General features: G+C 35.7%; 1 protein-coding gene and 1 pseudogene across 2 annotated transcripts in view; one reads left to right on the forward strand and one right to left on the reverse strand.

The window, feature by feature from the left end:
* Scamp1 (secretory carrier membrane protein 1) overlaps positions 1-23,696 on the forward strand; it is a 97,282-nt gene that overhangs the window by 22,260 nt on the left and 51,326 nt on the right. The window lies entirely within an intron of this gene.
* LOC113185961 (large ribosomal subunit protein eL6 pseudogene) lies at positions 18,912-19,741 on the reverse strand (annotated as a pseudogene).

Genomic DNA, 23,696 nt, shown 5'->3' on the forward strand with positions numbered 1-23,696 from the left:
ATTAGTACTTTTGGGGCTGTACCTATTTTCTGAAACAGATGGAACATGGATAATTAATTTAAATGATATGTTAGACCTTAGTCCAAATTCAGTTTTAGTTGATTGGTGATATTCATATTTGGTTTAGAAAAGTTTTTGTGAAAAATTTTTGCATAAGAATATGGTCAGCTACTTAAAGTCAATAAGGAAGATCCTCCAACAGAATATTGGGGTTGTAAAATCTTGCAGATGGAGAAAGTTCCTGACCTGTTCTTGTCTTCCTTTAAAAAACAACAACAACAATTATTGCCTTTATAGTTAATTTCCTGTTTGAAAGAAAACTTTAAGGTATTTAAGGAAGACTATAAAATAAAGAATTTGAGTAATTTTATGATTTATGTATTCATTTTATATTATAAATTTGGAGAAAGGAGTTATCACAGGACTTCTTAGAAAATAGACAAAGTCAGCTTGTTGGCAGTGTCATGGAACACTGGTGAGCACTTGAAAGGAGGCTGGTGTGAGTGGGGATGTGCTATATTATATAAATGGAGAGTAGTTTCAAGTTATAAAAGAAATTTTTTATTTGAATTTAAAATGCATTTCCCTACTGAGATTATGTTGTATGTGGTGAGTAGCTTCCAGGGACTACCCTGTAAAATCAAATGCATATATTACCAGAGGAATTATCTCGTTGAGAATTGATGTGTATTTCTGAGGATCATTTTCCTGTTTAATTAGGTAGCAGGGTGTTTATTTGCTTTATGATATTGGGGGTCGTAATCCAGGGTCTTGCACATGTAAGGCAAGTGCTCTACTACTGAGCTACAGCCCCAGCCCTAATTTAAAATAACTATTGTAGCTTGATCCTTAGTAGTTTCAGCCACTATTGATGTCACTTTTCTGGTGGGCTTTAGATAGGAATAAGGACACCTGTATGTGGGGGAAGTGCAGCACTGCTGATATAAATTCTTAGGGCTGGATCTGGTGGTGCATGCCTGTAATCCTGGTGGCTTAGGAAGCTGAGGCAGGAAGATCGCAAATTTTGAGATTATACTTAGCAATTTAGTGAGGCCCTCAGCAACTTAGTGAGACTCTGTATTAAAATTGAAAAATTAAAAGGGCTGGGAATTAAAAATAGCTCAGTGGTAAAAACTCCTCTGGATTCAATCCCAAGTACTACTACTACTACTACTGCTACTATTAATAATTTTTAAAAAGGACATTTCTTGGTCCTGGTTTACTGTTGGGTTTCCATTCTTTAGGAATAGTCTGCCTGGTTCCTTTTCTATTTTGCTAGTTACTGCCAGGTATGATTTATCTCACATAGCAGCAAGATCTTAACCTTCTGGCAGAAAGAAGAACCACAAGAAGAAAACTCAGTACTAGTAGTGTGAGGGAACATGTCCAGGTGGTCACCTCTGACCATAGGGGACATAAATAATCAGATTGTGTAGGAAAGAATTGCATCTGATATAACTCGGGATATGAAGTAAATTGAGCATTAGAACACAAGAATTTTAACCTGGGCTTTATCATTAAAGTAACTTCAGGTAATCCATCTAATCTCTTTGGAAAAAAAAGTTTTTTCATGTGTTACAATGGAGGCAGAGAGGAAAATGTAGAGTTAGACAATCTCTTGTCAGTTTCTTTTGAAAATGAAAGATAAATCGTTCAGCTCTAGTGACTATGTAATTATATGGTGATTTGCCTATTTTTTTAACAAACACATATTTTTAAATATTTTTTTAGTTGTAGATGGACACAAGATCTTCATTTTATTTATTTATTTTTTATGTGGTACTGAGGATCGAACCCAGTGCCTCATGCATTCCAGGCAAGCACTCAACCACTGAGCTACAACTTCAGCCCAACTTATTTTTAATATTGCAGAAGCATGCTCTACCCTTCAACACCTGTTTTTATTTTCACTCCTGTGCATTTCCTTTCCTCTCTGCTACTCACTATTGGTTATTCTTGGAGCTCATTACCTGGCCCTTCTTGAACCAATCTTTGTTTCCAGTCTTCATTTAATGATACTGTTGTCTTGTATCCTCCTGCTGTCATTGGCTGCAAATACCGGAGTCCTCTTTGGTTCAAATAGCCTCTTTTCCTATATCTAATCAGTTGTCACATCCTGTCATTTATACCTCCAAGAGATATTACCTGTCTGTTTTCATTCCCAACTGTCCTAATTCAGGCACTCATGTTAAACAATACAGTGGCCTTTCTAGTTAACTGTGTCCAGTCTCTTTTTCTGCAACCCCCCCTCTTTTTTTTTTTTTTTTTGGCTGAATGACTAGAATTATTTTCTTAAAGCAGAAGTCAAATTAGGTCATCAGTCTTCCTTAGAAATGATTGTGTACTGCCTAATCAGTAGTTTGGCATTTGGGACCATGCATGGTTTGACCGCAGCCTGTCTTTTAATTTTTTTAAACATTATTTTTTAGAATGGTTTTAGGCTTGTAAAAGAATTGAAGGCCTCCCAATTTACTCTCTCTAGATTATCTTTTTATTCTTATCCTCTAATATGCGATTTGCTGTAGTCAAAGCCATCTACTTACAAGTCCACAACCTTATTGAGAACACCGCCCCCTGTCCCCAAGCCTTGTATTGGTTAGTGAGTGGAGTCCAGAGAGACTGTGTGATCCTAATACCTGGTTTCCCCTGACTGTCCTCACCCACTGCAGAGGGTCCAGTGTACCCTACACACTGGATGTATCCATTTTCTATGATTGTGTAACAAGTCACCAAAAAGTTAACAGCTTAAAAGAACACAAGTTAATTTCAGTTTCTATGGGTCAATGATCTGGGCAAAACATAACTAGGTTCCTTACTTGGGGTCTCAAAAGACTATAATCAAGGTGTTGTCTCTGTAGCATTCTCATCTGGAGATTTAACTAGGGAGGGATCTGCTTCCAAGTTCATTCAGGTTAATGGCAGATGGTTATGCTTGTGGTTATATGACTGACAGCCTCAGCTTTTTGATGACCACCATCTGGAGGCTACCTTCACACTGTAGCTTTATGGGGCAGTTCCTAGAGGCTGCATAGTTTCTTGTCACACATAGGCGTCTCTAAAAGGCTCGCTCATGTTGTTAAGTCTTCAGAGTCTCTTGCTTCAGTCTGCCAAGATGGAGTCTTATATAATCTAACCAAGGGTGGGACATTCCATCACTTTTACCATGTTCTGTTGGCTAATGCACTCATAGGGAGGTATTATTACAAAGATGTGAACACCAAGAGGAGAGAAACATTAGGGTTTATTTTAGGGTCTTCATGTCAACACAGAGAATAAGATGGCACATTGGAACTAAGACTGTTTCTCTGTATCTTTTCACCCTAGAGTAAAGTGAAACCTATTTTTCTCTACCTCCAACATTCATCTGACCTAAATTTATCAGGATTTATCTTATTATGTTAATCTCAACAAGGAGCTCAGACTATCAGGGTTCTTTCTTCTCATCCCCTGATTTTTAATCCTTTGAGTGTTCTGTGTATTTCTTATTTTGTTCCCTTTTATTTTTCTTAATTCTCAAAATGTTCCAAAATTTTTCAAATCCTGTATGTTCTCATACTCTGAATGTTTTGTGTTTTGCTCTGTGGAAACTGCTTCATCAATGAAAATACTTAGTAGTTTGGGCTCCTATAACAAAATAACTTATACTGTCTAATTTATAAACAATAGAAGTTTATCGCTTACAGTTCTAGAAGCTGGGAACTCTTAAGATCAAGATGCTGGCAGATACAAGGGCACTTTCTTATAAATCCTCATATAGTAGAAGAGGCAAACAGGTTCCCTGTGGGCACAGAAGCAGGGCATATATCCTTTTTGTTTTTCCTTCCATTTTCAGACATTCTTACTCTTTCCTGTCCCCCTCCCCCCAAAAAAATCCCAGTATTTGAATCAGTTTTTTGAATCATCATCAGTTTTTAATTAAGTGCCACCTCTCATTTTGACTGTCATCTGTTGATCACTGCATTTACTAGTCCTTGTTTCTTTTTTAAATTTTATTTTATTTATTATTAACATTGTGGCTCTGGGTTCACCATCATTCTTCCTAACCCTGTTCCAATTTTGAATTCTTGGTGATCTTTCCAACATCCTGCTTTCCAACATTGATTCTTTGCTTTCTACATAGTTTCAAATTGCTCCTTCCAGTGGCCACTAACTCCTCCATAAGCTTAATTAATTTCCTGCATGTTTGACCACTGCCTCTTACCTTCGTAGTCCTTCCTCTTGTTTCTCCATTTTAACACAGCTTTCAAGTTCTCCAGCCTGTGGGGTGTTGATCCTACTATTTGCTTACTGCCCTTTATCCACCTCTTATTCTGTCCCCTCAGCTTAAATTCTACATTTCTTCATTATAATCACTGCCTTGCAGGCACCCTCCACTCTCCTGCTGTTGCCCTTTCCCCTTGCTTTGCCATAATCCCTTCAGTGAAGCCCAAGCCCTTGTTAAACACTACTCTGGCCACTCCCTGCTCTCCCTCACAGCTGGCTGGGGCTGGAGGAGCACACACATCCTGCGGAATGGTCTCGCTTTCAGTTCCTGACCAGTCAATTCTGAATTATATTGAACACCCGAGTCCATTTTCATTGTTCACTCCCCTCTTCCTCTCTTCTCTTCAAAAGCTCTTCTCCTATCCTCCCTCCTGCTGATTACCTCGGCTTTTATTTCATTGAAAAATACCAATCAGTGGAGAATGCCTGCAGACCTCCCCCCACCGCATCCACCTGCCTATGGGCATATGTACCCTACTTGCTGCTTTGCTGTCTGTTGTATAGGGATGACTGTCTGCTTCTTTGCTTTAGATCCTGTTCACTCTTGTCTCAAGAACTTTGCTAAATTGTCTCTATTCTACATCATAAGGTTTTTCACTTTCTGCTTTATCATATCATCCGTAGTAAAATATGTTACTTTTCTTTATTGTTGAAAAAAACACAAGTTATTTCAGCAGCATGATTGAAGTAATTAATATATCACATACTCATTTAAAGTATATATTGCAATATTTTTAGTATTGAACAGATATCATCACATTATATTTATACAATATTTTTGACCCTCTATACTAAAGGAAACTGCCTACTACCCTTCTTCTGCAGTCCCAGGCAATTCTTAATTTACTTTGTCTCCATAGATTTGCTTATTATGGACATTTCATATAATTAGAATCATATAATATGTAACCTTTGTGACTCCTCTGACTTAGCACGATGTTTTCAGGGCTCAACCATATTATGGCATGTATCTGTACTTCATTTCCTTTGGCTTTTTTTTTTTTCCCTGGTGATTGAATCAGGGGGTGCTTTACTACTGAGCTGCATCTCAGCCCTTTATTATTTTTTATTTTTTTATTTTGAGACAGGGACTCTCAAAGTCGCTTAGGGCCTTGCTAAGTTGCTGAGGCTGTCCTTGAACTTGCAATCCTCTTCTCTCAGTCTCCCAATACACTGGGATTATAGATGGATGCCACTGTTCCTGGCTCTTTTTTTTTTTTTTTATATTACGTTTTATTTATCCATCCATCAGTTGATGAGGATTTGTGTTGTTTCCTATTTTGGGCTGCTAAGAAGTTTTGTGCATTAGTTTTTGCATGATATATTTTCACTTCTCTTAGGTATATATACCTAGGAGTAGAACTGCAGGGTCATATGGTAACTCTATGTTTCAACATTTAAAGAGCTGCCAAATTGTCTTCCAAAGTGGCCACCGTATTTTATATTCCCATCAAAAGCATCTTAGGATTATAATTATTCCAAATACTTGCCAATACTGGTTATTGTCTGACTTTGATTATGGACATCCTAGTGGATGGTATTTCCTTGGGCTTTTGATTTACATTTCCCTGATGGCTAAATGATGATGAATATTTTTCACTTGCTTATTGGCCATTTGTATGTATTCTTTGGGAAAATGTTTATTCTGATCCTTTGCCTATTTTAAATTGGTTTAATTGTTGTTTAGTATTGAATTCTGTCATATATTCTGGACACAAGTCTCTTATCAGATGTGGGATTTTCAGATATTTTCTTTCATTCTGTAGGAAGTCCCCCCACCACGACCCGTTTCCTAGATAGTTTTCTTTGGAGCACTGAATTTTTAAATTTTGATGTTCAACTTGTCTTTTTTTTTTTTTTTAAGGCATTCACATATACTAGACTAGTGTTCTACCACTGAGTTACACCCCCAGCCCACTAGGTATTTTTGGTATTATATCTAAGAAAACATTGCCGCATCCATGGTCATGAAAATTCATTTACTCTTATGTTTTCTTTGAAAAGTTATATAATTTTAGTGCTTAGAGTTAAATCTATGATTCATTTTCAGTTAAATTTTCTGTATATATGGTATGTATGATGGGTTAGATGTTCAACTTAATTCTTTTTTATGTGCATATCCATTTGTTCCAGCACCATTCTGTTGAAAAGATTATTCCTTCCTATTGAATTTTCTTGCCAGTCTTGTTGAAAATCAATTGACCATAAATGTAAGCATTTATTTCTGGACTCTCAATTCTTGTTCCATTGATTTGTGTGTCGGTGCCAATACTATACTGTTTTTATTATTATGACTTTGTAACAAAGCTTTTTATTAACCTCATTTTCCTTCCATCCCGTGGTCTCTCTTCTTCCCTGAAAATCTTTCCTATTCACCATGGCTGCCAAACTCTTCAAAGGAGTCCACTTGTATGTTTCCCAGTTCTTTCTCCTAAGAGATACTTCAATAAGAGTTGATTTTCAACACTCCACCAAAACTGCTTGTTAATATTTATTGTTGTCTATTTTTTTTGATAATAGCCATTGTAAACGTGTCAAGGGGTATTTTTGGTTTATATTCATATCTCCTATTATGAATGACATTGAACATCTTTCCATATACCTATTGGTTATTTTTTTCATCTTTGAAGAAATGTTTATTCAGGTCTTTTGCTATTTTAAAATTGGGTCATTCATTGTTTTACTATTGAGTTATATGTCTTCTTTATAAATTTTGGATATTAACCTCTTATAAGATACATGATTTGAAAATATTTTTCTCAGTTTGTAGGCTGCTGTTTCATTTTATTGATTGTTTTCTTGTTGTACAGAAGATTTTCAGTTTATAGTTTCTTTTTGTTGTTTTTGTTTTTTGTTTTTGCTTTTGTGGCCTAAGCTTTTGGTGTGATATCCAAAAATATCATCATCAAGGCCAACATCTAGGAGCTTTTCCTTTATGTTATATTTTAGGTATTTCATAGTTTCTGTTCTTAAATTTAGTGTTTTGTCCATTTTCAGTTGATTTTTGTATATGGTGTATGGTAAGGATCTGATTTCATTCTTTTGCATGCGGAAATCAATTTTCCCAACACCATTCATTGAAGAGATTTTCTTTTCCCTATTGTCTTCTTGGTGCTCTTATCAAAAATCAGTTGACTGAGGCTGGGGCTGTAGCTCAGTGGCAGAGTGCTTGCTTAGCACATGTGAGGTGCTGTGTTCGATCCTTAGCACCACATAAAAGTAAACAAATATGGGACTGGGGTTGTGGCTCCATGATAGAGTGCTTGCCTAGCATATGCAAGGCCTGGGTTTGAGCCTCAGCACCACATAAAAATAAATAAAGGTATTAAAAAATAAAATAAACAGATATAATACATTATTCCCATCTACAACTGTGAAAAAAAATTTTAAAAATTATGTTTGGATTTATTTTTTAACGTTTGCTATTTTTTCTGTTCCAATGGTCTAAGAGTCTGTTTTTATACCAATTCTATACTGTTTTGATTACTATTAGCTTTGTAACATAATCTTAAGTTAGAAAGTGTGATGCTCTGACATTTTCTTCTTCATAATTGTTTTGGCTATTTGGGGGACTTTCATAACTCCATGTGAGTTTTAGGATTTTTTTTCTATTTTTGGGAAGACTATCATTAGGGTTTTATATGGATTGCATTGAAACTGTATATGCTTTGGATATATGAACATTTTAACAATAATAATTTTTATTCATGAGCATGGGATATCTTCCAATTTATTTGTATATTCTTCAATTTATATTATCAGTGTTTTATAGTTTTCAGTGTATAGATTATATTAGTTTTTCATCATACCTAAAGCCTGAGATAATCAACTTATACAGAGAAAAGGTTTATTTTGGCTATGATTGGTTGATTTCATTGCTTTGGACTGTGGTGAGACATCATGGTGGGAGCCTGTGGTAGACCAAAACTACTAAAAGAGAGAGACAAAGAGAGAGATAGGAACATGGGTCCCATAATCTTCTTCAAGAGCACACCCCTGATACTCTAAAGACTTCTAACTGAAAGTCGCCTCTTAAAAGTTTCACCACTTCCCAATAGTACCTCTCTGGGGACTATTCCTTAAATACATACCCCTTTGGGAATACTTAAAATTCAAACCATAGCACAGATCTTTTATCTGTTGCTTAAATTTATTCCTAGGTATTTTATTTTTTATTGTTATCACACATGAAGTTGTTTTTTTAAATTTAATTTTTAGGTTGCTTGTGTATAAAAATTAAACTGACTTAATATGTTGATTTTGTGTACTATGCCTTTATTCATTTACTAATTCTAATAGGATTTTAATGGGATCTTTGGAGTTATTTTTATGTGTAGGATAATATCTTCAAATAAAGATAATTGTATTTCTTCCTTTGTAATTTGGATATCTTTTATTTCTTTTTCTTATCTTATTGCTCTTGTCAGTACTTCTAGTAGTATAGTATATTAAATAGAACTGGCAAGAGTGGACATCCTTGTCTTGTACTGGATTTTAATGGAAAAACTTTTAGTTTCCCCCCATTGATTATAATATCAGCTGTGGATTTTTTAAACAAGTAGCCTTAATTATGTTGAGGGATTTCCCTTCTGTACCTGAACTATTTAGAGCTTTTGCCAAGAAAGTATATTAGGCTTTGTCAAATGTTTTTTCTATATCAATCAAGATGGTCATGTGGTTTTTACCATTTATTCTGTTAATATAATGTATCACATTGTTTTGTGAATATAAAATAAGTCTTGTGGATCAAGGATAAATTTCACCTGCTCATGTTGTATAATCTTTTTATATGAGTTGTTGAATTCAATTTGCTAGTATTTACTGAGGATTTTTGCAACAATTAATCACAGACATTGCCCTGTAGTTTTGTTTTCTTGTGATGTCTTTGTGTTAGGTTTCAAAGTGATGTTAGTCTCATAAAATGTGTTTGAAATTATTCCCTCTCATGCTATTTTTTTTTGGAGGTGTTTAAGATATATTGGTACAACTTCTTTGAATGCTTGGTAGAATTCAACTATGAAGCCCTCTGGCCCTGGACTTCTTTTTGTTGGGAGGTTTTTGATTACTTCTTCAGTCTCTTTATTATTGTTTCATTCAGGCTTTCTATTTCTTCTTGACTTAATCTTTGTAGGTCATAATCTTCTAGGAATTCATCCATTTCCTTTAAATTTGTTGGAATATTATTGTTCATTATAGTCCCTATGCCCTTTTTTTAAAAATTTTTTTGAGGCATTTGTGATCATTTATTTGCTTTCATTTTTTATTTTAATTACTTGAGTATTCTCTCCTTTCCCCAGGCTAGCTAAAGGTTTGTCAACTTTGCTGATTTTCTTAGTTTAATTATTTATGTAGTATTTAAGTTTTGTATTTGTTTTAGTTACATTCTGATATTTATTTCCTTCTGCTAATTGTGGGCTTAGTTTGGTCTTTTTCTTGCTCTTTAAGGAATACTGTTAGATTGTGTATTTGGGATATTTCTTCTGTCTTTGTGTAAGCATTTATTTCTGTAAACATACCTTTTAGAATTGTTTTTGCTACATTCATAATCTGTGGTGTATTGTGTCTCTATTGTCATTTTTCTCAAGATATTTCTTTTCTCAAGAAATCAATCCCATTTGATTTCTTCTTTGAACTGTGATTTTTCAGAAACATATATTTCCACATTTGTGAATTTTCCAAGATTTCTACTTAATCTTGGAAACTTGATTTCCAATATCATACCATTATGTTCTGACATGATGCCAGATATGATTTCAGCTTTTAAAAAATTTTAATACTTGTGATCTAACATATGATTTGTCCTGGAGAATGTTCCAAGGGCACTGGAAAAAAAAATGTACCCTATTGTTATTGGATGGAGAGAAAGTTCTATTTATTTCTGTTAGGTACATTTGATCAAGACAACAATTCAAGTTCAGTATTCCCTTATTAATTTTCTTTCAGATCTATCTATTTTTTTAGGTGAGATATCAAAGTCCCTGTGTCTATCTGTCTCTCTGGAGGTACTAGGGATCAAACTCAGTGGTGCTCTTTCATCAAACTACATCTTCTGATATTTTTTTCTTCTGTTTTTTTCTCTGCCCTTTTAAAAAAAATATTTTGAGGCAAGATCTGACTAAATTGCTATGGCTGGCCTTGAACTTCCAATTCTCCCATCTCAGCCTCCCAAGTAGATGGGACCACAGACATGTACCTGTCTGTTCCAGTATTGCTATATCACCCTTCATGTTTATTTGTATTTGGTTTATCACCCTTCATGTTTATTTGTATTTGGTTTATATGTTTAGTTGCTCCAATGTTGGTTGTATACATATTTACAATAGATATATTTTCCTGATGAACAAAATACCCGTATCATTAAATAATTTTGTCTCTCTCTCTCATGTGTGTTTGTGGCAGGAGGCTGGAGATTCAACCCAGAGCCTTGCACATGATAGGACACTGATTTACACCTAGCCTCTTTTACATTTTATTTTATTTGAACTTGCAATCCTCCTGCCTTACCTTCCCCACCATGTCCAGCCTTTTATTTTAGTTAGCTTTTGCATTACCATGGCCAAGACACATGAGAACAACTTAGAGGACGAAAAGTTCATTTGGGGCCTACAGTTTCAGGGGCCTACAGTTTCAGAGGTCTCAATCCATAGATGATCCACTGACTCCCTTGCATGGGTCCAAGGTGAGGCAGCACATCATGGGTAAAGGGACCAGTGGAGGAAAACTACTCAGCTCATGGTGGGATCTGGGAATAGTAAGGGAAGGGCAATATCTCTCCTTCCAGGGAATGTCCCCAGTGACCCACCTCTTCTAACCACACCCCACCTGCCCACAGTTACCACCCAGTCAGGCCATTCAAACTAGGATGGACTTAGGTTATGGCTTTCATAATACAATCATTTAACTCGAATTTTCCTTCATTAACAGGAGCTTTTGAGTGATATCTCATATTCAACCATAAAACCTTCTTTGTCTCTTGAGACAGTTTCATAGTTGAAGTCTATTTTAACAGATATAAGTATAGTCACTCTTGATCTTCTGGTTATCATTTGCATGGAATATCTTATTCAGTTCTTTCACTTTTAGCCTATGGTCCTTAAAGCTTAACCTATTTTGTCTCCTTATCTCAGATGTGGAAATATAGTATATAATTATATAATATGTAACTGTATAATGGTAATAATATAATTATGGTAAAATATGTACAATTAAAATTAACAGTTTTAATGTACATTAAAATTAATAGATTAATATGGTTATATACATAAGCCTTAGATTATGATTTCCAACATACTTTAATGCACCTGTGTCAATTTCATTTAAATATTTGCAGAGTTGAAAACTTGGTATTTAGTGTGTTTAGTGGGTTTCTTATAGACATCTTATAATGGGATTTTTTAAAAAAGATCTGCTTAGCCACTCTGTCCATTTACACCCAGGCTTATTATTGATAGGTAGGGATTTGATATTGTTGTTTTGTTGTTTGATTTCTGGTTGTTTTATAGCTTTGTTCCTGTCTTGTTCATATTTTTGTTTTGATGATTTTTTTATAGTGCTAAGTTTTGATTCATTTTCCTTTACTGTTTAAATGTCTGCTATATTTTTTTGTTTGGTGGTTACTGTGAGACTTACATGAAACATCTTGTTTTAAACTGATGGCAACTTCTATCACATACAAAAACTCTAGACTTTTGCTGTTCCCTTTACAATTCATGCTTTTGATGTCATAACTTGCATTTTTATATTGTATACTCTTTAACTTATTGTAACTATAATCATGATTGACCATTTTGAGTTTAACCTTCATTCTAGAGATACATGATTTATAGATTACTATCACAGTTTCAGAGTTTTGTAAATTTGTGTCCTTATTGCTACCAGAGTTTTATATTTTCTTACATATTCATTTTAGTAATTTTTGCCCTTTCATTTCCATTTGAAAAAGTCTCTTAAGCATTTCTTAGGCAGGTCTAGTGGTAATGAACTCCCTTAGCTTTTGTTTATGAAAGAATATTTCTCTTCATTCAGAAGGCCAGCTTTTCTGGGTATTCTTTGTTTTAGCTCTTGTATCATCCAATTTTCTCCTGGCCTGCAAGAAGAAATCTGCTGATATTCTAATGCAAATTTTCCTATATGTGACTTGATGCTTTTCTCTTGCTTTAAAAGAAAATTCACTCTTTGGCAGTTTGATTTTAATGTGCCTTTGAGAGAATATCTGTAAATTAGATATATTTGGGCACATTTGAGCTCCATGGATCCAATGTCTGTACCATAATTTTCCCAAGACTGAAAATTTTCAGCAAATATTTTATTAAATAAGCTTTTTTTTCTCTCTCTTCTCCTTCAAGGAACTCCTTGAATGTGAAAATTTGTTTGTGCAATCATGTTACCTATGTTCTGTGGGCTGTCTTCATTTTTCATTGTTTTCTTCCCCCTCTGCATAATTTCAAAAAGTCCTTTCTTCAAGTTTGTCAATTCCTCTGTTTAATCTACTGTCAATGAAGCTTTCAGTTTACTTTTTATTTCATTTAATTCTTTAGCTCTAAGATTTTTGCTTATTATGATAGCTATCTTTGCTGAATTTCTCATTGAGATCTTGAATTGTTTTTATGATTTTGTTGAATAGTCTCTTTGTACTCTTTTTTTCTGAGTTTGCTTAGTATCCTTTATATCATTATTTTGAATTGCTTTTCATTCACTTCATCCATTTCTGTTTCTTTGGGGCCAATTATTAAAGAATTCTTGTGTTCCTTTGGTAGTGTCATGGTTTGTTGCTTGTTCATGTTTCTTGGGGCCCTGCATTGATGTCTGTACATTGGTGGGACAACCATCTCTTCCAGACTGTCCAGAGTTGCTTTTGTGGGGGAGGATTTTTTTTTCCTGGAGCCTGAAGTGCTGGCTGGCCAGAATGCAGTAACTGTGGTTCCATATAGGTGCAGTGCTGTAGTCTCTCTGCAGTTTCTTCAGTTATGATCAGTGTAATTACTATGGGTCACTTAGTGGTCCAGGGTCCAGAAGTTTGTGACAGTGATGGTGGCTGCATGGTGGGGAGTTCTAGCTAAGGGGATATCTTTTGGTGTTGGGTCTGACATGGTTCATAGGCAGCTACAGAAGCGCTGGGATCCAGAGCAAAGGTCCTCAGAGCAGCTATGGAGTTGGGTTTCTGACCTAAGGGTCCTACAAAACTATTTTATCACCAGTGACTTGAGATGTGTGTTCATTCTCTGAGACAAAAGTGGATGCATTTCTCCCACTAAGTCAGAATTGGTTGCTCTGAAGGATGTCCCAGCAACTTGGGCCTAGGCTACTGGGATATAGCCTTGATTCTGTCCCCCACGAGGGGCGGGGCGTAGCACTGCCATGGTTCTGAGGAAGAAGGGGTGCTCTAGATTTTCAGGCCCTGGGGAACAGGGAACAGTTTCAGTTTGGGACTTAGATCTAATAGTTCACAGTGGCATCTTGGGCTATAGTGGATGAGGTACCACACAATGGTGATTCTGGGCCCTGGGGTGGTAGGACATGCATGGCCCACCATGGTGGGACAGTAACTCAGATTTGTAAGGCTAAGTTTAGCAGCAGCAAGGACTCAGAATGGCAAGATGCTGCTATGGCTTGGACCTTGGAGAACAGGGAGCAGCACAGTGATCACTGCAGTCTCGGAAAGCTGGAGTGCCTCAGCAGCTTTGACTTTGGAGGACTAGTAAAATTCTAGGTAGGTAGGTTGCTGTGATTGTTTGGCCTGGTGGGCAGCATGGCATAGCTTAACCAAGGCTCTGATTTCCTTACATGCAAAGTACTGTTTCTCTTGGGCTCCAGAAATTGCAGCTGCAGCAATTAGCAGAGCCTCAGGAATCCTGAGAATGGAGCACCATATCAATTGTTGTTGTGCAGGGAGATATGACTACTTCGGTGTGAAAGGCATAGTCTTGGTTGGGGGGACAAGGTACCACTTCAGCTTGGCTGTAAAAGTGGGTACACAAGTGACTTCAATGAGAGAAAGGGAGTGACTGTACAGTTACTTGGCCTAGGAGGTAGATTGTAATAGCAGTGCTGCATTGGGGTGGCACCTTACCAGGCTGGGGTGGTGCAGTGGCAGCTGAGCCTCATGAATATGGATAGTTACAGTGGCTGCTCACCCCTGAAGTGAGATGCGCTCTAGCAGTGGCTCTTTTTCTGAGGTGATGCAAAACAACAGCAGCATGGGCCATGGTGTGATTACTGGGGTGGTGGGAATAGCATTGGCCCTTTTTGTGGGAGTAGGTTAGCCTGGGGACTCCAGGGAGCACCCTCAACTGGGTTCAAAGCCTGAGGACTGCAGGAATCTCCTCCAACAGCAAGAGACTATGAGGCTCCACTGGTGATTGGGCTGTTGGAGTCCTCTCACGCTTTCCTCACAGGAAGAAGTCCATCCTGCTTTCATGCTGATCCTGATGGTGTGAATGGGATAGTGGAGACGAGGTGTTTTCTTTTCTTCTCTGTGTGGTCGTCCTGGGTTTCTGCACTCTACAGGATTTCTGTTGCTTCTTTGCTGTTCTTCATTCTTTATTTTCATTACTGTGGTTGAAATGTAGTTGTTTATTTATTGCTTCTTTTCTTCCCGTAGGATAGAAGAGTCCTAGGAGCTTCTAGTTTGCCATCTTGCTGATGTTGTTTTGTTTGGTTTTGTAAGGAACTGCCAAAGTACCTTCCAAAGTGGATATCATTTTCCATTTCAGTCAGAAATGAATGAGAGTTCCTTTTGTTCTACTTTCTCTCCAACATTTAGTGGTGTCATTGTTTTGGATTTTGGCCATTCTAATAAGTATATAGTAGCATGATACTGCTTTAATTTGTATTTTTCTGCCATATAGTGAGAAACAACTTTTTATTTGCTTATTTGCCTTCTATATGTCTCCTTTTGATGAGGTATCTGTTTGGATCTTTTGCCCATTTACTAATTGGATTGTTTGCTTTCATATAGTTGATTTTTAAGAGTTCTTTATGAATTTTGGATAATAGTTCTTTGTTAGATGGATCTTTTGCAAATGGTTTTTTTCCAGTCTGTAACTTATGTTCTCATTTACTGGACATTGTCTTTTGCAGAACAAAGGGTTTTTTAAAATTTTAGTGAAGTCCAAGCTTATTTCTTTTGTGAATCATACCACTGCTATTATACCTAAAAAGTAGGTGTCATACCCAGGTCACTTAAGTTTTCACCTATGTTATCATCTAGGAGTTGTATAGTTTTGCAGTTTACATTTAGGTATATGGCCTATTTTAAGTTAATTTTAACGAAGGGTTGAAGGTTTATGTCGTGTGTGTGTGTGTGTGTGTGTGTGTGTGTATGTGTGTGTTCACACTATTTGTTGAAAAGACCGTGTTTGCTCCATCATAGTGCCTTTGTCCCTTTGTCGAAAATCAGTTGTCTATATGTGGTTCTGTTTCTAAAATCTGTTATTTTCCATTGATATTTTCTATTTATTCTTTTGTCAATGCCGTATTATCTGAATTACTGTAACTTCATAATAAACCTCGAACTCACATATCATCAGCCCTCCAAATTTGTTCTTCTTTTTCAATATTGTGTCTTTGGACTCTCCATAAAAACTTCAGCATCAGTTCATTTATATCTACAAAATAATTTGGTGGGATTTGAATTGGACTTGTATTGAATCTATAGATCAAGTTAAGAAGAACTGACATTTAGGCAGCATTGAATCTTCTTGTTTATGAACATGGAACATCTCTCATCTAGTAGTTCTTTGATTTTTTTTTTTTGTCAGAGTTCTATAGTTTTCCTCATACAGTACTTAAGATACTTTGTTGAATTTTGTACCCAAATATTTTATTTTGGGAGGATACTGATATAAATGGCATTATGTGTTTAATTTCAAATTCTACTAGTTCACTATTGGTATATAGGAAAGTGATTAACTTTGTTATCCTACAACCTTGGTTTAATCACTTACTGGTTCCAGGATTTTTTTGTTTATAACTTTTGGATTTTCTACATAGATGGTCTTGTTAATCTGTGAAGAAAGGAAATTGTTCTTTCTTTCTTCCTAATCTTTATAACTTTTGATGCATTTTTCTATTTATGATTAATTGGGTAGGCATTCCAGTACAGTGTTGGAAAGCCATGGTGTGAGGAAACATCCTTGCCTTATTCCTGAGTTTAACAGAAAAGCTTCTAATTTCTTACCATTGAGTATGAAGTTAGCAGTGTTTTTGAGATGTTCTGTATCATGTTGAAGAATTATCTCTAAGTTTGCTGAGAGTTTTTATTATGAATGAGTCTTAGATTTTGTGAAATGCTTTTTCTGCATTTATTGTTATGATTGTATGATTTTTTTCATTTTTAGCCTCTTGATCAAATGAATTATATTGATTGGTTTTGAATGTTGTACTAATGTTGCATCCCTGGGATAAATCTCACTTGATATATGTATTATTATTTTAATACATTGGTGGCTTCAAGCTGCTGATTTTTTTTCTTGGGGACTTTTCCATTTATGTTAGAGATGTGATTCAGTAGTTTTCTTGTTGTTTCTCTCTGGTTTGATGTTTGTATAGTGCTGGCCTCAAAATGAGTTAGGATATAATTCTTCTGCTCCTGTCTTTTGTTAGATTTCTGTCACTGTGACAAACTACCTAAGATCGACAACTTAAAGGAGAAAAGGTTTGTTTGGGTTACATTTTCAGAAGTTACTTGACCCTGTTCCTTTAGGCCTATGGGGAGTGCACTGTGGAGAAGTCTGTTCATCTTATTGTGGTCAGGGAGCATAGAGGAGAGGAGAGTCCAGGGTCCCAATGGCTACTTCAAGGGTATGTTCCCAACTTTATTACACTAGGACCCACCCCTAAAGGTTCCATCACCTTTAAAACAAAGGCCTTTGAGAGACCACAAACTGGCAACCAAGCCTCTGGGGGACACTCCAGTTACAAACTATAGCACATCATGTGAAAACCATTTTAGAGAATTAATAAAATTTGTTCTTTAAATGAATTCACTAGTGAACCTGTCTGGGCCTGGTGCTTTCTGTTTTGGAAGCTTATTATTTATTTAGTCTTAGGTATAAGCCTATTCAGATTGTCTAATTCTTTTTATGTAAATTCCAGCAGATTGTGTCCTTCAAGGAACTGGTCCATTTCTTCTAGGGTATCAAATTTGTGGGCATGGATTGTTCATAACATTCCCTGATTATCTGATTATCCTTTGATTGTCCACAGGACCTCAATGATATCCTTTTTTTAAAATTTTTAATTCCATTGATTTTATCCTCTTTTATTCTTAGTTAGCCTACCTAGAGGCTTACTAATTTTATTGATCTTTTTAAAGAATCAAGTTTTGATTTTCTATTGGTTTCCTATTTTCAATTTCATGAATTTCTGCTCTTTTTTCTTTTGTTAATTTTAGATTTAATTTTTTCTTCTTTTGAAGTCTCCTAAGATGGAAACTTATTGATTTTATAACTTCCTTTTTTTCTGGTATAGGAATTCAGCACTGTACATTTCCCTCTAACTACTGTATCACTGTGTCTGACACATTTTGATAAGTGGTGTTTTTACTTCCATTTAGTTCAAAATATTTTAAAATTTTTCTTCAGATTCCTTCTTTGACTGGTGTGTTGTGTTAAACTTTGTTATTTAATCTCCATGTATTGTGGGCTTTTCTAGTTATCTTTCTATTATTGATTTCTAGTTTAATTCACTTGTGATCTGAGAATAGTCATTGCATGATTTCTTTTACATTTGTAAAGGTGTGTTTTATGTCACAAAATGTGGCTTATCTTGGTCAGTGTTCCATGTGAAATTGAGGAGAATGCATTCTGTTGTTTAGTGAAGTACTTGATAGATATCAGTTATATCCAGTTGATTGATGGTGTTGAGTCAACTATGTTCCTGATGACTTTTTTGCTTGATGGATCACTCCATTTTTGATTAGAGAGATATTGAAGTCTCTAATCACATTAGTGGATTTATTTAATTCTTCTTGCAGTTCTATTAGTATTGCTTCATGTAGCTTGATGCTTTGTATTTAGGTACATGTATATTAAAGATTGTTATGTCTCCTTGGAGAATTGACCCATTTATCATTATATAATACACTATTTTTTTATTTCTGATAACTTTCCTGGCTTTGAAATTTGTTCTTTGTAAAACTAATGTTACTACTCTTGCATTCTTTTATTTTTAAATTTCTTTTACATGTTGATGGACCTTTATTTTATTCATTTATTTATATGTGGTGCTGAGAATTGAACCCAGTACCATACATATGTTGAGCCAAAACCCCAGCTGTCTTGCATTCTTTTGATTAGAGAAAAATATACCATGCTAACCTATATACATAAACTTTTTTTTTTTGGAGGTACCAGTGATGGAATCTAGGATCCATTCATGTTAGAAAAAGCATTCTACCATTGAACTGCATCCCCACCCCTTTTTATCCCCACTTGCTCAGGCTGGCTTTGAACCTGTGATCCTCCTGCCTAAGCCTCCTGAGTCACTCGGCTTACAAGCATGAGCCACCATACACATCTTCATCTACTTTTAATTTATATATTTGTATTTAAAGTAAGTTTGTTATATAAAACATTATGATTGGGTCTTGTTTTGTTTTTGTTTTAAGTGTGCCAATCATTTAATTCAGTTCTTGGTAAGAAATAAATTTAAAACTCCAATTTGTGAGTATATATTTCATTTGTTAGAGTAAAAACAGATTACATATTGCCTTGGAGACAAAGAGTGGCTTTGATTTTTGGTAGAATTTGTGAGTCCACAGCTATCTGATTAACCTTGCACTGCTATAAAGCTCATGTTTCTCTTTTTCCATATTGAAGATCTCACTTTCCTGGCATCTCAGCTTCTATAAATGCTGCTTCTTGAAATAAGCGTCAGTGAAGTGTTTTGGTATTTACGCATTACTGATGTCAGCTTTTGTGGAGGTAGCAATGACAAATTTCTGGTGTATTCTCTGCAGAGGAATTCAATTGAGGGATAGAGGTCCAGTCACAAGTAGCAACTCGGAACTCAACTGCTTCAGGAAAACCACTATCCTGCCTCTGGCCCCAGCAAGGATGAACAGGAAGGATCCAGAAGCGATGCTGGCTTCCAGTTTTCTCCTGCGCTGGCTGAAGGGGTGTTTGCTTTGGTCCAACGGCTCTGCAGCCACATCTTCAGTAGACTAATATGTAGGCACTTTGCAAAGCTTTATCACCTAGGTATCACCATCCTTGTCACCACCAAATGGTTTTGTGACAGGAATGAGAAATTTCTCCTTTGTCTGGATTTAAGCAGTTAAGTGCTACCTCTTGTAGATGTCCTTTCTGGAATACATACCACATTGGTAATATCTGCCAGTTCCTCTAAGGATGAGGTTTCAGCTGCAGTGGAGTTTCCCCTTCTTGTCATTTTAGCCTGGAGGTTTAACCTTACTACTGGCATCAACCTTCTTGGCTTGGGGTTTCTCCTCTTTGCTATCCAGATTTTCATTCATCATTTTACAAGATGAAAAAAAACAGGTGTTGTTGTTTTTTATCTATTCTGAAAAGTTCTGTGTTTTAATTGGTGCACATAGATTTTTATTGATGCTCAAAGTGATTATTTATGCAGTTGGATTAATATTACCATATTGGTTACTTTGTTGTCCTTATTTTTTGTTCCTATTTTTGTCTTCTAGATGTTTTAGATTGAGCATACTATATGATTCTGTTTTCTCTCCTTTCTTAACATATCAGATATACAACTTGTTTTTGTCTTCTTTTTAACTTTCCTTATCCTAGAGGGTGTTTTTTTTTTCCTTTTTTTTTTTTTAAACTTTGCTTGTCCTAGAGTTCCCACTATACATTTACAACAAATCCAAACCCACATACAAATAACTGCATACTACTTCATGAGTAGCTAATAAAACAAAATAACCCATTTCCCCCCATCATTTCAATTTCATATATGCATATATAAGAATATCTAATCAAATACATTGTTGCTATTATTTTGAACCAACTTTTTATTAGATCAATTAAGTATAAAAGTTATGTTATCTTCATCTCTTTCTTCTTAGATGCCCTACTGCTATTCCATATACCTAAGTTTCTGACATATCATTTTTCTTTTCTCCAAAGAACTTCTTTAACAGTTTTTGAAAGGCAGATCTACTAGTAGTTAATTCCCTCAATTTTTGTATCTGTGAAAATTTTTATATCCTTCAGTTTTGAAGCTGAATTTTACAGAGTACAGAATTCTAGGCTGGTGAGGGGTTTCCCCCCTCTTAATTCTTTAAGCATTTGTTCCAATCTCCTCTTCTTTACTTGGTTTCTTAGAAGTCAAGTACAATTCTTATCTCTATTACTCTATCGGTAAGGTATTTTTCCCTCTGGGTTTTGGAATTTTTCTTCAACTTTGTTTATCTGTAGTTTCTGCTTCAGTGTGGTTTTTCTTGGCATTTATTCTGCTTAGTGTTCTTGAGCTTCCTGGATTTGTAGTTGATATCTGACATTAACTTGAAGACATTCTGTCATTTTTTTCAGACATTTCTTCCCCATCCTTTGTAATTTCTTCTCCTTCTGATATTTTCACTGAATATTATACTTTTTGTGTTTGTTTCACAGTCTTTAGATCATCTCTTTTGTCTTTTGCTTTCTAGTTTGGGAAGTTTTTATTGTTATATCCTTAACCTCAGAGATTCTCTTCTCATTTGTATCCTGTCTACTAATAAGTCCATCAAAGATATCCTTTATTTCTGTTACAGTGGCTTTGATTCTGGCATTTCTCTTTAGTTCTTGCTTTCCATGTCTTTGCTTACATTGTCCATCTATTCTCATATGGTATCTACTTTACCCCTTATAGGCCTTAGCGCATTAGTCATATTTACTTTGATTCCTGTTCTGATAATTCAACATCTCTGCTTTGTCTGAAGTTTCTTCAACTTCTGTCCATGTTTCTTCAAATTGTCTTTTTATATGTCTTATAATTTTTTCCCTGATATCCAGACATGAGGTACCAGATGAAATAATTGCTGTAAATAGCTCTTTAGTTATGTGGTGGTAAGGTGTTGGGAAGTGTTCAGTAGTCCTGTTGATTAGGTCTGTCATTTATTGAGTCTGTTCTATGAACTCCACAAGTGTTTTACTTCTCCTTTAGGTAGGACAGGATGGTTCAAGTAGGGGGAGTCTGACTCCCGTAGGTCAGTTAAGCACCAATAAAACCCCAGCAAGTTGGCATTGGTTAAATTGTTTCTCCCAAGGATAGTGCTTGTTAAGAACACTAGAGTGTTCTAGTATTTTTCAGAATGGTCACTTCCCTCTTTCCCCTGTGACAAGTACAAGGGGATTTTTCTGATATTTACTGTGAGAACAAAAGTATGTGTAGAGGGTCCTCCTATGATAGGGTCAACCGCAGAGCTGTCCACACTGAGCCTCCAGCAATTCATGAATTACACTTCAGACTTTCCTACCCCAGTTCTGATTCCTCCTGCAGTTTCTTAGAGGGCTTTTGCTCTGGCAAACCATTCTGCCCTATTCATTTGTCTGTTTTTCCAGTCTTGGAGCAGCAGTTTGCCCCATGTCCTCACCTCCCTTAAGGTGTCCAAGAAGAGTTGCTGATTTTTCAATTTGTTTATCTTTTTACTTGTTGAATTGGGATGGCAAATTCCAAACTTCTTATGTAGAACTGGATATTGACAGTCTCCTTTACTAACTTTTAATTTTTTTCTTAGAGTAAATCATGACTCTGCAAAATAGTCTCTACACTGGTCCCTGATTGCTGTAGTCCGGCTGGGTTAAATAAAGTGCCAGGTGCCATCTTGACTTGATTTCAGCCCTCAACACCTGATATCTCTTTGCTCTTCATCTCCTTATACCCTCTCCCTTTGTATTTCTGTCTAGCATACTGGTCTTTCTTGTATGTGCCTGGCTTTCTCCTAACTTTGTATTGATCGTTCTTTCTGATTACATGGTCTTTCCCAATATCTGCAAGACTTTCTTCCGCATCTTCCTAAAGCCCCTGCTCAAATATTCCCCAACCACCTTTGTAAGATATCCCCAATCAACTTGCACTCATGACCCATTTACCCTATTATGTTTTGTGATTTTTAAGATGCTGTACAATGTGTTTGTTTATTACATGAATGTTTATTTCTGCTACCTGTAAGCTCCATGAGAGTAGGGGTGTTTGCCTGTGTCATTCATTAATCTATCCCAAATTCCCATATCTGTTTGTAGTCCATTGTATTTGATCATGAATCATGAATATTTGATGAACATATGAATGAATGTGTGTGCTCATGCTTGTGTTTCTTTTCTTTTTTCTTTTTAGTTGTAGATGGATACAAGACCTTAATTTATGTTTGTGTGGTGCTGAGAATTGAACCCAGTGCCTTACACGTGCCAGGCAAGCGCTCTGCCACTGAGCTTTTTTCTCTGTGTGTCTTTTTCTACTAGGAATCTCCCATCCATTGTTTCCCTTCTTTTCTTCTGTTATGCACATCCTCCTCCAAATAATTATTCTAGTTTTTTTAAAGCCTTGATTTAGAATGGTTACCTATTCTAATAAAATCATTTTTATTTGTCCTGATTCTGAGATTAGTATGTATAATTGTCATCACCTTTAAAACCAAGGGAACCTGTGTTAAGCATAGCCACAGTTCAGAGGCTGTGAAAGAGTGAAATCCGCAAAAGGTTTCAGAATTCTTTTGATAGTTTCTTTAGGTAAAATAATTCAAATGTCGTTTATAGTAGCTATTTTAGGGGGAATTTCTCAACACTTTGTTGCCTAAGAATCACCCTGGGAAGCTTGTTAAACATGTTGTCTACAAAAAATGGGAAGTTATACTCCATGTATGTATGATATGTCAAAATACATTCTACTGTCATGCATCACTAAAAAGAACAAATACAAATTTAAAAATAATTTTTAAAATGTTGGTTAGTTAAAAATGCAAATTTCTTTTTTTTCAACCCCTAAAGTTCACTGCAGGGGGACTCAGAATCTGCATTTTTGGTAAATTCATAGGGTTTCTGATACAGGAGATCCATGAATATATTAGCATTCCTGTAGACTTAGGATTAAAAACAGGTATAAGAAAGAAGTTTTCTTGTGTTTAGAATGGGCTAGAAAACCAGGAAGGAGTTTGCTCATGTATGACAAAGATCAATTATGGACTTCCCATGCCTTGAAGGGATCCTGAATTTTTAGCCTTTTCTTTTTTTTTTTTTTTTAATAAAACACCTTGGAATTTCCAGTGCAAAGTTTGCTACCTTATAGAACAGTCCATCCACTATGTATAACTGTGACTATTATGCAGGTCTTAATTTTATTGAAGCAAGATATATTTGTGTCATTTTTATCTATTGGTCCTGGTTGAGTTCTGTACAGCCAACACAGGACCGGTAAATGTAATTCATATTAAAATATGAAAGAATTATAACCCTTTAACTTTCCCAGAGATGTTTTAAAAT

This window comes from Urocitellus parryii, chromosome 1, assembly GCF_045843805.1.
Source record: "Urocitellus parryii isolate mUroPar1 chromosome 1, mUroPar1.hap1, whole genome shotgun sequence".
NCBI classification, from domain to species: domain Eukaryota; kingdom Metazoa; phylum Chordata; class Mammalia; order Rodentia; family Sciuridae; genus Urocitellus; species Urocitellus parryii.